Genomic DNA, 15933 nt, shown 5'->3' on the forward strand with positions numbered 1-15933 from the left:
GATTGGCAGGCGGGTATGTGAGACACTGAAGCCAAACAGAAGACCAGTGAGTAAGGGAACAATGGCTGGGGTCACGCCAAGTACACCCCCAGCAGCACAGCTCCCCAGCCTGCGTAACCACGTTCAGAAACCTCACTTACTGTATTTCCCAATGCAACGGGAAACAAGGCAAAAAAATTGTACTATTATCTTTAATCCATCTTATGTAAAAGTTTTCCCATTTAAACTAAATATACATGCAAAAAGGAAGTCATAACCCAATAAAATAAGAATTTACTTACCGATAATTCTATTTCTCATAGTCCGTAGTGGATGCTGGGGACTCCGTCAGGACCATGGGGAATAGCGGCTCCGCAGGAGACAGGGCACAAAAAGTAAGCTTTTAGGATCACATGGTGTGTACTGGCTCCTCCCCCTATGACCCTCCTCCAAGCCTCAGTTAGGTACTGTGCCCGGACGAGCGTACACAATAAGGAAGGATCTTGAATCCCGGGTAAGACTCATACCAGCCACACCAATCACACCGTACAACTTGTGATTTGAACCCAGTTAACAGTATGATAACAACGAAGAAGCCTCTGAAAAGATGGCTCACAACAATAATAACCCGATATTTGTAACAATAACTATGTACAAGTATTGCAGACAATCCGCACTTGGGATGGGCGCCCAGCATCCACTACGGACTATGAGAAATAGAATTATCGGTAAGTAAATTCTTATTTTCTCTAATGTCCTAGTGGATGCTGGGGACTCCGTCAGGACCATGGGGATTATACCAAAGCTCCCAAACGGGCGGGAGAGTGCGGATGACTCTGCAGCACCGAATGAGAGAACTCCAGGTCCTCCTTAGCCAGAGTATCAAATTTGTAAAATTTTACAAACGTGTTCTCCCCTGACCACGTAGCTGCTCGGCAAAGTTGTAATGCCGAGACCCCTCGGGCAGCCGCCCAAGATGAGCCCACCTTCCTTGTGGAGTGGGCATTTACAGATTTAGGCTGTGGCAGGCCTGCCACAGAATGTGCAAGTTGGATTGTGCTACAGATCCAACGAGCAATCGTCTGCTTAGACGCAGGAGCACCCATCTTGTTGGGTGCATACAGGATAAACAGCGAGTCAGATTTTCTGACTCCAGCCGTCCTTGAAATATATATTTTCAATGCTCTGACAACGTCCAGCAACTTGGAGTCCTCCAAGTCGCTAGTAGCCGCAGGCACCACAATAGGCTGGTTCAAGTGAAAAGCCGAAACCACCTTAGGCAGAAACTGAGGACGCGTCCGCAGTTCTGCCCTGTCCGAATGGAAAATCAGATATGGGCTTTTGTACGATAAAGCCGCCAACTCTGATACTCTCCTGGCTGAAGCCAGGGCCAGTAGCATGGTTACTTTCCATGTAAGATACTTCAAATCTACCGATTTGAGCGGCTCAAACCAATGGGATTTGAGAAAATCCAAAACTACGTTGAGATCCCACGGTGCCACTGGAGGCACAATCGGGGGCTGTATATGTAGTACACCTTTGACAAAGGTTTGTACTTCAGGCACTGAAGCCAATTCTTTCTGGAAGAAAATCGATAAGGCCGAAATTTGAACCTTAATAGACCCCAATTTGAGGCCCATAGACAATCCTGCCTGCAGGAAATGTAGGAATCGACCCAATTGAAATTCCTCCGTTGGGGCCTTCTTGGCCTCACACCACGCAACATATTTTCTCCAAATGCGGTGATAATGTTGTGCGGTCACTTCCTTCCTGGCTTTAATCAAGGTAGGAATAACTTCCTCTGGAATGCCCTTTTCTTTTAGAATCCGGCGTTCAACCGCCATGCCGTCAAACGCAGTCGCGGTAAGTCTTGGAACATACAAGGTCCCTGCTGAAGCAGATCCCTTCTTAACGGTAGAGGCCACGGCTCTTCCGTGAGCATCTCTTGAAGTTCCGGGTACCAAGTCCTTCTCGGCCAATCCGGAGCCACGAGTATTGTTCTTACTCCCCGTAGCCGTATAATTCTCAGTACCTTTGGTATGAGAGGCAGAGGAGGAAACACATACACGGACTGGTACACCCACGGTGTTACCAGAGCGTCCACAGCTATTGCCTGAGGGTCTCTTGACCTGGCGCAATATCTGTCCAGTTTCTTGTTGAGGCGGGACGCCATCATGTCCACCTTTGGTTTTTCCCAACGGTTCACAATCATGTGGAAGACTTCTGGATGAAGTCCCCACTCTCCCGGGTGGAGGTCGTGTCTGCTGAGGAAGTCTGCTTCCCAGTTGTCCACTCCCGGAACGAACACTGCTGACAGTGCTATGACATGATTTTCCGCCCAGCGAAGAATCCTTGCAGCTTCTGTCATTGCTCTTCTGCTTCTCGTGCCGCCCTGTCTGTTTACGTGGGCGACTGCCGTGATGTTGTCCGACTGGATCAACACCAGCTGACCCTGAAGCAGCGGTTTTGCCAGGCTTAGAGCATTGTAAATCGCTCTTAGCTCCAGTATATTTATGTGAAGAGACGTCTCCAGGTTTGACCACACGCCCTGGAAGTTTCTTCCCTGTGTGACTGCTCCCCAGCCTCGTAGGCTGGCATCCGTAGTCACCAGGACCCAGTCCTGTATGCCGAATCTGCGGCCCTCTAACAGATGGGCACTCTGCAACCACCACAGAAGAGACACCCTTGTTCTTGGTGACAGTGTTATCCGCTGATGCATGTGCAGATGCGATCCGGACCATTTGTCCAGCAGATCCCACTGAAATATTCGTGCGTGGAATCTGCCGAATGGAATTGCTTCGTAAGAAGCCACCATCTTTCCCAGGACTCTTGTGCATTGATGTACTGACACATTTCCTGGTTTTAGGAGGTTCCTGACAAGTTCGGATAACTCCCTTGCTTTCTCCTCCGGTAGAAACACCTTTTTCTGAACAGTGTCCAGAATCATTCCCAGGAACAGCAGACGTGTCGTCGGGGTCAATTGAGATTTTGGAAGATTCAGAATCCACCCGTGTTGTTGAAGCACTACTTGGGTTAGTGCTACTCCGACTTCCAGCTGTTCCCTGGACCTTGCCCTTATCAGGAGATCGTCCAAGTAAGGGATAATTAATACGCCTTTTCTTCGTAGAAGAACCATCATTTCGGCCATTACCTTGGTAAAGACCCGAGGTGCCGTGGATAAACCAAACGGCAGCGTTTGAAACTGATAATGACAGTTTTGTATCACGAACCTGAGATACCCTTGGTGTGAAGGGTAAATTGGGACATGCAGATAAGCATCTTTTATGTCCAGGGACACCATGAAGTCCCCTTCTTCCAGATTCGCTATCACTGCTCTGAGTGACTCCATCTTGAACTTGAATTTCTGTATGTACAGGTTCAATGATTTCAGATTTAGAATAGGTCTTACCGAACCGTCCGGCTTCGGTACCACAAATAGTGTGGAATAATACCCCTTTCCCTGTTGTAGGAGGGGTACCTTGACTATCACCTGCTGAGAATACAGCTTGTGAATGGCTTCCAATACCGTCGCCCTTTCTGAGGGAGACGTTGGTAAAGCAGACTTTAGGAACCGGCGAGGGGGAGACTTTTCGAATTCCAACTTGTAACCCTGAGATACTACCTGCAGGATCCAAGGGTCCACCTGTGAGCGCGCCCACTGTGTGCTGAAAATCTTTAGTCGACCCCCCACCGCCCCTGAGTCCGCTTGCACAGCCCCAGCGTCATGCTGAGGGCTTTGTAGAAGCCGGGGAGGGCTTCTGTTCGTGGGAAGTAGTTGCTTGCTGCAACCTCTTACCCCTTCCTTTGCCTCTGGGCAAATATGACTGTCCTTTTGCCCGCTTGTTCTTATAGGAACGAAAGGACTGCGGCTGAAAAGACGGTGTCTTTTTCTGTTGGGAGGTGACCTGAGGTAAAAAAGTGGATTTTCCGGCTGTTGCCGTGGCCACCAGATCCGATAGACCGACCCCAAATAATTCCTCTCCTTTATACGGCAATACTTCCATATGCCGTTTGGAATCCGCATCACCTGACCACTGTCGCGTCCATAAACTTCTTCTGGCAGATATGGACATCGCACTTACTCTCGATGCCAGAGTGCAAATATCCCTCTGAGCATCTCGCATATAAAGAAAAGCATCCTTTAATTGCTCTATAGTCAATAAAATACTGTCCCTATCCAGGGTATCAATATTTTCAGTCAGGGAATCCGACCACACCACCCCAGCACTGCACATCCAGGCTGAGGCTATTGCTGGTCGCAGTATAACACCAGTATGTGTGTATATACTCTTCAGGGTAGTTTCCAGCCTCCTATCAGCTGGATCCTTGAGGGCGGCCGTATCAGGAGACGGTAACGCCACTTGTTTTGATAAGCGTGTGAGCGCCTTATCCACCCTAGGGGGTGTTTCCCAGCGCGCCCTAACCTCTGGTGGGAAAGGGTATAATGCCAATAACTTCTTTGAAATTAGCAGTTTTCTATCTGGGTTAACCCACGCTTCATCACACACGTCATTCAATTCCTCTGATTCTGGAAAAGCTACAGGTAGTTTTTTCACACCCCACATAATACCCCCCTTTGAGGTACCTGCAGTATCAGAGATATGCAAAGCCTCCTTCATTGCCGTGATCATATAACGTGTGGCCCTATTGGAAAATACGTTTATTTCTTCACCGTCGACACTAGATTCATCTGTGTCGGTACCTGTGTCGACTGACTGAGGTAAGGGACGTTTTACAGCCCCTGACGGTGCCTGAGACGCCTGGACAGGTACTAACTGGTTTTCCGGCCGTCTCATGTCGTCAACTGACTTTTGCAGCGTGCTAACATTATCACGTAATTCCATAATTAAAGCCATCCATTCCGGTGTCGACTCCCTAGGGGGTGACATCACCATTACCGGCAATTGCTCCGCCTCCACACCAACATCGTCCTCATACATGTCGACACACACGTACCGACACACAGCAGACACACAGGGAATGCTCTTATCGAAGACAGGACCCCACTAGCCCTTTGGGGAGACAGAGGGAGAGTTTGCCAGCACACACCAAAGCGCTATAAAAATGTATATAAACAACCCTAAAAGGTGTTGTTTCTGTTATATGCGCTTAATATATAAAAATATCGCCAAAATATGCCCCCCTTCTCTGTTTTACCCTGTTTCTGTAGTGCAGTGCAGGGGAGAGTCCTGGGAGCCTTCCTCACAGCGGAGCTGAGCAGGAAAATGGCGCTGTGTGCTGAGGAGAATAGGCCCCGCCCCCTCAAACGGCGGGCTCTTCTCCCGGAGTTTGCGATATATGGCAGGGGTTAAATACATCCATATAGCCTCAAGGGCTATATGTGATGTATTTTAGCCATAGAAAAAGGTATTATACATTGCTGCCCAGGGCGCCCCCCCCCCCAGCGCCCTGCACCCTCAGTGACCGCTGGTGTGAAGTGTGCTGACAACAATGGCGCACAGCTGCAGTGCTGTGCGCTACCTTATGAAGACTGAAAGTCTTCTGCCGCCTGTTTCCGGACCTCTGGACCTCTTCAACTTCGGCATCTGCAAGGGGGGTCGGCGGCACGGCTCCGGGACCGGACTCCATGGCTGGGCCTGTGTTCGATCCCTCTGGAGCTAATGGTGTCCAGTAGCCTAAGAAGCAAATCCATCCTGCACGCAGGTGAGTTCACTTCTCTCCCCTAAGTCCCTCGTAGCAGTGAGCCTGTTGCCAGCAGGACTCACTGAAAATAAAAAACCTAAAAAACTTTTTCTAAGCAGCTCTTTAGGAGAGCCACCTAGATTGCACCCTGCTCGGACGGGCACAAAAACCTAACTGAGGCTTGGAGGAGGGTCATAGGGGGAGGAGCCAGTACACACCATGTGATCCTAAAAGCTTACTTTTTGTGCCCTGTCTCCTGCGGAGCCGCTATTCCCCATGGTCCTGACGGAGTCCCCAGCATCCACTAGGACGTTAGAGAAAAATAGCTTTAGTGGAAAAAGAAATATTTATTCCCCAGCGTGGCGATGACTTGTTTTCTGATACTTGGTCTGATTCAGCCCCAGAACGCTGGTCCCGCAGCGCCAATGTATTTTTTGCCCACGTGCTGGAGCTGTCGCGGCCCCAGTCGCACTGTAAACTGTCTCTCACTGTGACTGAGGGGCAGGAAGGGGGAGCATTTTACAAAACTAGGGTATCAGCCCTCGTTTGTGCGGCGTGCCAAAGCCAGTGGTGGCGCAGAAGCACTGGCCTCTGCACCGTAGTTGTGGCGAGCAGTCTGAGCAACCTTAGTGTTGCTTGGATCACCAATGGTCGCGATGGTGATCCGATGTTGCATCTTCGGAGGTAGGAAGCCAATCTGAGAAGGCACAGGTGTCTCCAATAAAAGACGACACCTGCATCATTTACATAACCTTCTCTGATTCCCCTGTGACTGAAGTCGCAGCACCGAACACTCCTGCGTCTACCGCTGAATCAGTCCCACGGTACGCACAGTAATAATTACCAGTATGGCACTACACGTGCACAAAGGGGGTCATTCCGAGTTGATCGCTCGCTAGCAGTTTTCAGCAGCCGTGCAAACGCATTGCCGCCTCCCACTGGGAGTGTATCTTAGCTTAGCAGAAGTGCAAACGGTTGTATCGCAGAACGGCTACAAAATTTTTTTGTGCAGTTTCAGAGTAGCTCAAAACCTACTCAGCGCTTGCGATCACTTCAGACTATTCAGTTCCGGATTTGACGTCACAAACCCAGCGTTCGCCCAGCCACGCCTGCGTTTTCCCTGGCACGCCTTCATTTTTCCACACCCTCCCTGAAAACGGTCAGTTGCCACCCAGAAACGCCCACTTTATGTCAATCACTCTGCGGCAAGCAGTGCAACTGAAATGCATTGCTAGACCCTGTGCAAAACTACATCATTTGTTGTGCCCGTACGTCACGTGTGCGTATTGCGCCGCATACGCATGCGCAGAACTGCTGTTTTTTTTGCCTGATCGCTGTGCAGCGTACAAATGCAGCTAGCGATCAACTCGGAATGACCCCCAATATACACACATACTGTGCCTTAATAAGGGTGACCATATTATCCCTATTACCTGTGAGACTCATGGATTACACAGGTTCTGTGGCTGCTGACTTCAAGCCTACATTTCACCTGGTTGTAATCAGCCACAGAACCTGTGTCATCCATGAGCGTCCCAGGTAAAAGAGATAATATGGTCACCCTAACTTAATCTGGGCATATACGTCTAGATTTCCACAAGGGCGTATCAGTTTGCAGAGCAGAGAGTGGTGCACCTTTGGGCAAAAACGTGATTTCTCTGCAGGCTGAGTTTATAGGAATTAAGTAAATGATTGGAGCAGATGAATGGTTAGGGTGGATGCCTGCTGTACGGTGGGGGGGTTAGGTTGTGAGCAGAGCCGGCCTTAACAATATGATGCCCTAGGCAAGATTTTGGCTGGTGCCCCCTAGCACCGCCGCTAGTTCTGCAGGGGATGCCTGGCATGAGTCAGCTGGCAGCTCTGCTAACGTCGGGCGCCTTTTGTTTATGAAAATGCATCTTATTTGCATTACTATGTGGCTAGGATGCACAAGCAACTTCTGCTGATTAAAATGATATGCAGCATGCCAATATACTGTGTGCGACTGCGGCTGTATCTGCATATGAAATGCTACATTACAGTGATTTCCAGGACTACACTGCAACATAGCATTTCGTATGCAGATACAGCCGCAGTCACACACAGAATATAGGCATGCCGCATATCATTTTAATCAGCAGAAGCTGCTGGTGCTCCTAAGCATACCAAATGCCCTAGGCATTCGCCTAGTTTGCCTATGCCTAAGGTCGGCTCTGGTTGTGAGGAGGGGTCATTTCCATTCTACAGAATGTAGCTCTTCCGATTTTTAAAGGGAAATATAAAATGTAATAAATAGTCCACATATCTTTACCAAGCTTTGTGTATCTGCTATCAGATGGGAGAGGGATTCATGGAACATAGCACAAGGAATGCTGCCTTTAAGTAGATAACTAGCTTTATATTCCGTCTGCATTATCCCGCTATTAATCAGCATTTCTCCTGTATTATATAATCTAAGAGGTCATTAGTGTGAGTAGTAAGTCAGCTTTCAAAGGTGTTTGATATAGCAAGCTACATTATGCCTCCTTTCATCCCCCTTTCCTTCCCCCTCTTCTCTTTTTTCTCCTTTTTTCCTCTTTTTTTTTTTTGCGGGTTGGCACTCCGCCTCCATTGTCTATTCCTATTGTAAATATTTTGTAAACACTTTTTTTGTCCGTTGTTACTTTCTTTGTGACACATCCTTTTTATAGACCTGTCAGTTCCAATGTTCTGATACTTATGGTGCTGTTGTTTACACTTATGCCTGGATGTTCCATCCTTGCTTTTCTTGTTTTTGTATTTTATGTATGGAAGTATCATCCAATAAATAAACTCTTGAAAAAAAAAAAAAAAAAAAAGTCTGTCTATCTATCTATCTATCTATCTATCGCCCTCATTCCGAGTTGTTCGCTCGCTAGCTGCTTTTAGCAGCATTGCACACGCTAGGCCGCCGCCCTCTGGGAGTGTATCTTAGCTTAGCAGAATAGCGAACGAAAGGTTAGCAGAATTGCTACTAAATATTTCTCAGCAGTTTCTGAGTAGCTCCAGACCTACTCCTAGATTGCGATCAGCTCAGTCCGTTTAGTTCCTGGTTTGACGTCACAAACACGCCCTGCGTTCGGCCAGCCACTCCCCCGTTTCGCCAGCCACTCCTGCGATTTTTAGCACACTCCCGGAAAACGCTCAGTTACCTCCCAGAAACGCCCCTTTCCTGTCAATCATTCTCCGATCAGCAGTGCGACTGAAAAGCGCCGCATGAACAACAGTTTTTAGTTAAATAACTAAGCGCATGCGCATTTAGCAACAAATCGCAGCATAGCGAAAATCGGCAACGAGCGAACAACTCGGAATGACCACCTATATACACAGTGGGAAGAATAGCGTATTTCACCAATTCATATGGGTATAATAAATAGTAAGTGTAATTGTAATGAAAATAAATAAATAAATGATAACACTCCTCATCAGATAAGTGAGTGGCAGCTGTAATCCAATTTCTCTTACGTCCTAGAGGATGCTGGGGACTCCGTAAGGACCATGGGGTATAGACAGGCTCCGCAGGAGACATGGGCACTATAAAGAACTTTAGAATGGGTGTGCACTGGCTCTTCCCTCTATGCCCCTCCTCCAGACCTCAGTTAGATCCTGTGCCCAGAGGAGACTGGGTGCATTACAGGGGAGCTCTCCTGAGTTTCTCTGAAAAAAGAATTTTGTTAGTTTTTTTATTTTCAGGGAGCACCGCTGGCAACAGGCTCCCTGCATCATGGGACTGAGGAGAGAGAAGCAGACCTACTTAAGTGATAGGCTCTGCTTCTTAGGCTACTGGACACTATTAGCTCCAGAGGGTCGGAACGCAGGTCTCACCCTAGCCGTTCGTCCCGGAGCCACGCTGCCGTCCTCCTCGTAGAGCCAGAATATAGAAGCCGGGTGAGTATTAGAAGAAAGAAGACTTCAAAGGCGGCAGAAGACTTCAGTTCTTCTCTGAGGTAACGCGCAGCGGTAACGCTGCACGCCATTGCTCCCACACACAACACACACTGCAGGCACGGATGGGTGCAGGGCGTGGGGGGGGGGGGGCACCCCGGGCAGCAATAATAAACCTCTAGGACTGGCTAATATATTATATAGGCTGCGGAGGCAGTAGATATACAATCCCCCGCCAGTGTTTGTAAATTTGAGCGGGACCGAAGCCCGCCGCTGAGGGGGCGGAGCTTGGTACCACAGCACTAACCAGCGGCATTTTCTCCACAGTACACTGCAGAGACGCTGGCTCCCCGGACTCTCCCCTACTGAACACAGTGACAGAGGGCAAATAGAGGGGGGGCACTTATAATTGGCGCAGTGAGTGTATATTGTCATATATATATATAAAAGCGCTGCTTATCTGGGAATTGTTTCCAGTGTCAGTTGGCGCTGGGTGTGTGCTGGCATACTCTCTCTGTCTCTCCAAAGGGCCTTATTGAGGAACTGTCTCCAGATAGAAATTTCCCTGAGTGTGTGTCGGTGTCGGTACGTGTGTGTCGGCATGTCTGAAGCGGAAGGCGCTTCTAGGGAGGAGGTGGATGATTGTGGTGTCTCCGTCGGCAACGCCGACACCTGACTGGTTGAATATGTGGAATGTTTTAAATGCAAATGTGGCTTTATTACATAAGAGGTTGGACAAAGCAGAGTCAAGAGATAAAGCAGGGAGTCAATCCATGGCTTTCACTATGTCACAGGGTCCTTCTGGGTCTCAGAAACGCCCACTGTCCCAAGTAGCAGACACTGTTACCGACACGGAGTCTGACTCCAGTGTCGACTACGATGATGCGAGGTTACACCCAAGGGTGGCCAAAAGTATTCATTATATGATTATTGCAATTAAAGATGTTTTGCATATCACAGATGACCCCTCTGTCCCTAACACGAGGGTACACATGTTTAAAGAAAAGAAACCTGAGGTAACTTTCCCCCCATCTCATGTGCTGAATGAGTTATTTGAAAAAGCTTGGGAGACTCCAGACAAGAAACTGCAGATTCCCAAGAGAATTCTTATGGCGTATCCTTTCCCGGCTAAGGACAGGGTACGGTGGGAATCCTCGCCCAGAGTAGACAAGGCGTTAAGCCGCTTGTCCAAAAAGGTGGCGCTGCCGTCTCCAGATACAGCAGCCCTCCGGGATCCTGCTGATCGGCCTTGCTCAGACCGGCAATAACGTCGGCTTGGGTTTGTAGCGCTGTAGCAGCTTGGACAGATACCTTGTCAGCTGACATTGATACCCTGGATAGGGATACCATTTTATTGACCTTGGGTCACATTAAAGACGCAGTCCTATATATGAGAGATGCTCAGAGAGACGTTGGCCTGCTGGGTTCGAGAGCCAACGCCATGGCGATTTCTGCCAGGCGAGCCCTGTGGACCCGCCAATGGACGGGTGATGCCGACTCAAAGAGGCATATGGAGGTTTTGCCTTACAAGGGTGAGGACTTATTTGGGGAAGGTCTCACGGACCTGGTTTCCACGGCTACTGCAGGTAAATCTACTTTTTTACCTTATGTTTCCTCACAGCAAAAGAAAACGCCACAATATCAGATGCAGTCCTTTCGGTCGCATAAGTCCAGAAGAGGTTGGGGGTCTTCCTTTCTCGCCAGAGGTAAAGGTAGAGGGAAAAAACTGCCGGCTACGACTAGTTCCCAGGAGCAGAAGTCCTCCCCGGCTTCTACTAAATCCACTGCATAACGCTGGGGCTCCACTGAGGGAGTCCGCCCCAGTGGGGGCATGTCTTCGACTCTTCAGCAACGTCTGGGTTCAATCAGAGGTGGATCCCTGGGCAATGAAAATTGTATCCCAGGGTTACAAGCTGGAATTAGAAGACGTGCCTCCTCGCCGGTTTTTCAAATCGGCCATACCAGCTTCTTCCCCAGAAAGGGAGGTAGTTTTAGCTGCAATTATAAAACTGTGTCATCAACAAGTGGTTGTCAAGGTTCCCCTACTTCAGCAGGGGAAGGGGTACTATTCAACCCTGTTTGTGATCCCGAAACCGGATGGCTCGGTCAGACCCATTCTGAATTTAAAATCCCTAAACCTGTACTTGAAAAGGTTCAAATTCAAGATGGAATCGCTCAGGGCGGTAATCGCCAGCCTGCAAGGGGGGGATTTTATGGTATCACTAGACATAAAGGATACATACCTTCATGTCCCCATTTATCCTCCTCATCAGGCGTACCTGAGATTCGCTGTAGAGGACTGTCATTACCAGTTTCAGACGTTGCCGTTTGGGCTTTCCACGGCCCCGAGGATTTTCACCAAGGTATGGCGGAAATGATGGTGCTCCTGCGCAAGCAGGGAGTCACAATTATCTCGTACTTGGACGATCTCCTGATAAAAGTGAGATCGAGAGAACAATTGCTGAAAAGCGTGTCGCTCTCCCTAAACATTCTGCAGCAACACGGCTGGATTCTCAATCTACCAAAGTCACAGATGGTTCCAACGACCCGGTTGACTTTCTTGGGCATGATTCTAGACACAGAACAAAAGAGGGTTTTTCTCCCGGTGGAAAAAGCCCAGGAACTCCAGAACTTGGTCAGGGACCTCCTGTTGAAACCGAAAAGTGTGTCGGTCCATCACTGCACGCGAGTTCCGGGGAAAATGGTGACGTCTTACGAGGCCATTCCCTTCGGCAGGTTCCATGCGAGGACTTTTCAGTGGGACCTTCTGGACAAGTGGTCCGGGTCCCATCTACACATTCATCAAAAGATCAGCCTGTCCCCCAGGGCCAGGGTGTCTCTCCTGTGGTGGCTGCAGAGTGCTCACCTTCTAGAGGGTCGCAGGTTCGGCATTCAGGACTGGGTTCTGGTGACCACGGACGCGAGCCTCCGAGGATGGGGAGCAGTCACACAAGGAAGAAACTTCCAGGGACTATGGTCAAGCCAGGAGGCTTGTCTACACATCAACGTACTGGAATTGAGGGCCATATACAACGGCCTGCGTCAGGCAGAGAATCTTCTTCGCGACCTACCGGTTCTGATTCAGTCAGACAACGTCACAGCCGTGGCTCATGTAAACCGCCAACGCGGAACAAGAAGCAGAGTGGCAATGGCGGAAAGCACCAGGATTCTTCGCTGGGTGGAAAATTATGTAAGCGCTTTGACAGCAGTCTTCATTCCGGGAGTGGACAACTGGGAAGCAGATTTCCTCAGCAGACACGATCTCCATCCAGGGGAGTGGGGACTTCATCAAGAAGTCTTTGCAGAGATAACAGGTCTGTGGGGGCTTCCGCAAATAGACATGATGGCGTCACGTCTCAACAAGAAGCTGCGGAGGTATTGTGCCAGGTCAAGGGACCCTCAGGCAGTAGCAGTGGACGCCCTGGTGACACCGTGGGTGTTTCAGTCGGTCTATGTGTTCCCTCCTCTTCCACTCATCTCAAAGATATTGAGAATCATAAGAAGAAAAAGAGTGCAGACAATACTCATTGTTCCAGATTGGCCTCGAAGGGCCTGGTATTCGGATCTTCAGGAAATGCTCACAGAAGATCCGTGGCCTCTTCCTCTCAGAGAGGACCTGTTGCAGCAGGGGCCCTGTCTGTTCCAAGACTTACCGCGGCTGCGTTTGACGGCATGGCGGTTGAACGCCGAATCCTAGCTGGGAAGGGCATTCCGGAAGAAGTCATCCCTACTCTGATAAGGGCTAGGAGGGAGGTAACGGCAAAGCATTATCACCGTATCTGGAGGAAGTACGTATCTTGGTGTGAAACCAAGAATGCTCCTGCGGAAGTTTTCCATCTGGGCCGTTTTCTCCACTTTCTGCAGACAGGAGTGGATATGGGCCTAAAATTAGGAGCCATTAAGGTACAGATTTGGGCCCTATCAATTTTCTTTCAGAAGGAATTGGCTTCTCTCCCAGAAGTCCAGATTTTTGTAAAGGGAGTGCTGCACATAAAGCCTCCTTTTGTGCCTCCAGTGGCACCATGGTCCCTTAACATGGTGTTACAGTTCCTGAAATCTCACTGGTTTGAACCTCTTCAAACGGTGGAATTAAAATTTCTCACTTGGAAGGTGGTCATGTTGTTGGCCTTGGCATCTGCAAGGCGGGTGTCTGAGTTGGTGGCTTTGTCTCACAAAAGCCCCTATCTGATTTTTCATGTGGCTAGAGCAGAATTGCGGACTCGTCCTCAATTTTTGCCTAGGGTGGTTTCATATGAACCAACCTATTGTGGTGCCTTTGGCTACGGGGGACTTGGAGGATTCCAAGTCCCTGGATGTAGTCAGGGCCTTGAAAATTTATGTAGCCAGGACGGCTCGGGTTATGAAAACAGAGGCTCTGTTTGTCCTGTATGCAGCCAACAAGGTTGGCGCTCCTGCTTCTAAGCAGACTATTGCTCGCTGGGTCTGTAACGCGATTCAGCAGGCTCATTCTACGGCTGGATTGCCGTTACCAAATTCAGTAAAGGCCCATTCCACTAGGAAGGTGGGCTCTTCTTGGGCAGCTGCCCGAGGCGTCTCGGCATTACAGCTTTGCCGATCGGCGACTTGGTCGGGTTCAAACACTTTTGCGAAATTCTACAAGTTTGATACCCTGGCTGATGAGGACCTACTGTTTGCTCAATCGGTGCTGCAGAGTTATCCGCACTCTCCCGCCCGGTCTGGAGCTTTGGTATAATCCCCATGGTCCTTACGGAGTCCCCAGCATCCTCTAGGACGTAAGAGAAAATAAGATTTTAAACCTACCGGTAAATCTTTTTCTCCTAGTCCGTAGAGGATGCTGGGCGCCCGTCCCAGTGCGGACTAAAATCTGCAAGACTTGTATATAGTTATTGCTTACATAAGGGTTATGTTACAGTTTTGATCAGTCTCTGACTGATGCTGTTTGTTTCATACTGTTGACTAGTTCGTATATTCCAGGTTATACGTTGTGGATGGTGTGGGCTGGTATGAATCTTGCCCTTGGAATAACAAAATCCTTTCCTCGTACTGTCCGTCTCCTCTGGGCACAGTTTCTCTAACTGAGGTCTGGAGGAGGGGCATAGAGGGAGGAGCCAGTGCACACCCATTCTAAAGTTCTTTATAGTGTCCATGTCTCCTGCGGAGCCCGTCTATACCCCATGGTCCTTACGGAGTCCCCAGCATCCTCTACGGACTAGGAGAAAAAGATTTACCGGTAGGTTTAAAGTCTTATTATCTTGTGAAGTACACAGTATCAAGGGGATCCCCTTGATGAAGTCCAATACAAAGTGTCACACTCCAGAATTTTAAAACTAGTTTCTTACCATTGCGATGTCTGTCCTGGCTGGCTCAGAGGTCCGTGTGCGCTGTTTCCACACAATGCTCCCGGCTCAAGCAGAGGTCCGCAATGATCCCACATAGGTTTCCAGCAGCTGCTGCTGTCTCTGTGCATAGCACTTCACAGTGCTGCTGTCCGCTGTTTCAGTATTGATTCTCTTCTTGGTGTTTGGGCCTTAGCAGAAGTTCCCTCAAAACCGGACCTGAGCGCTGCCATCTTGGTTTTTGTCAGCTGACCTTCCAGCAACCAATCCAGGAGCTGCCTATCGTCAGCTGATTGCAGCATCCAATCTGTCTAAACTCTGTGCTATAAAGGGTACTTCCTGTGAACAACAAGTCTCCAGTATAGTCTCTTCTAAGGAAGTAACAGCTCTGTGCTGAGCGCCTATACTCCAGTGACTTTATTCTGATCCAGTTCCAGTCTGGTGTATATTGCATACTGAGCATCACCTCTCAAAGACTCTCAGTGTCATCATTCTGGATCCAGCCCGGTGAGCACTCCAGTCTGTTCCGTTTCCATTCCGGTCTCTATTGCAATAATACGTCTCTTATTGCTGGGTGTAGTATGGTATGCCGGCGGTCGGGCTCCCGGCGACCAGCATACCGGCGCCGGGAACCCGACCGCCGGCATACGACAGTGTGGCGAGCGCAAATGAGCCCCTTGCGGGCTCGCTGCGCTCGCCACGCTGCAGCGCGCCACGCTATTTTATTCTCCCTCCAGGGGGGTCGTGGACCCCCATGAGGGAGAATAAGTGTCGGTATGCCGGCTGTCGGGATTCTGGCGCCGGTATACTGTGCGCCGGGATCCCGACAGCCGGCATACTGAAGACCACCCCTTATTGCTATAAGAACTATTGTTTCTCTCAAGGACTTCCAGTGTTATAATTCCAGATGCAGCCCTGTCAGCACTTCAGTCCATTCCGGTTTCAGTCTGGTCAGCATTCCGGTTCCATGCCGATTACTACTCCGGTTCCAGTCCGGCCAGCGTTCTGTTCCATTCCGGTCACCATTCCAGTTGTTAATCTGGTGTCCTCTCTTCTTCATACTAATCTGCAGCATACTTACCGACTTTTTGGCTGCTCTCTCCGGGAGAGA

The 15933-nt window shown here is 49.4% G+C and overlaps 1 protein-coding gene across 10 annotated transcripts in view; it reads left to right on the plus strand.

The window, feature by feature from the left end:
- Nucleotides 1-15933, plus strand: part of SYNGAP1 (synaptic Ras GTPase activating protein 1) — a 496744-nt gene that overhangs the window by 294745 nt on the left and 186066 nt on the right. Inside the window, exon 1 of one of the 10 annotated variants that reach the window (XM_063938284.1) lies at nt 15192-15329. The exons of the other annotated variants lie outside the window; for them this stretch is intronic. The gene's annotated coding sequence lies outside the window, so the exon portion shown is untranslated. Of the gene's footprint in view, nt 1-15191; nt 15330-15933 lie in introns of those variants that run through there. 10 annotated transcript variants of the gene reach the window in all.

Source organism: Pseudophryne corroboree, chromosome 8 (assembly GCF_028390025.1).
Source record: "Pseudophryne corroboree isolate aPseCor3 chromosome 8, aPseCor3.hap2, whole genome shotgun sequence".
Lineage (NCBI taxonomy): Eukaryota > Metazoa > Chordata > Amphibia > Anura > Myobatrachidae > Pseudophryne > Pseudophryne corroboree.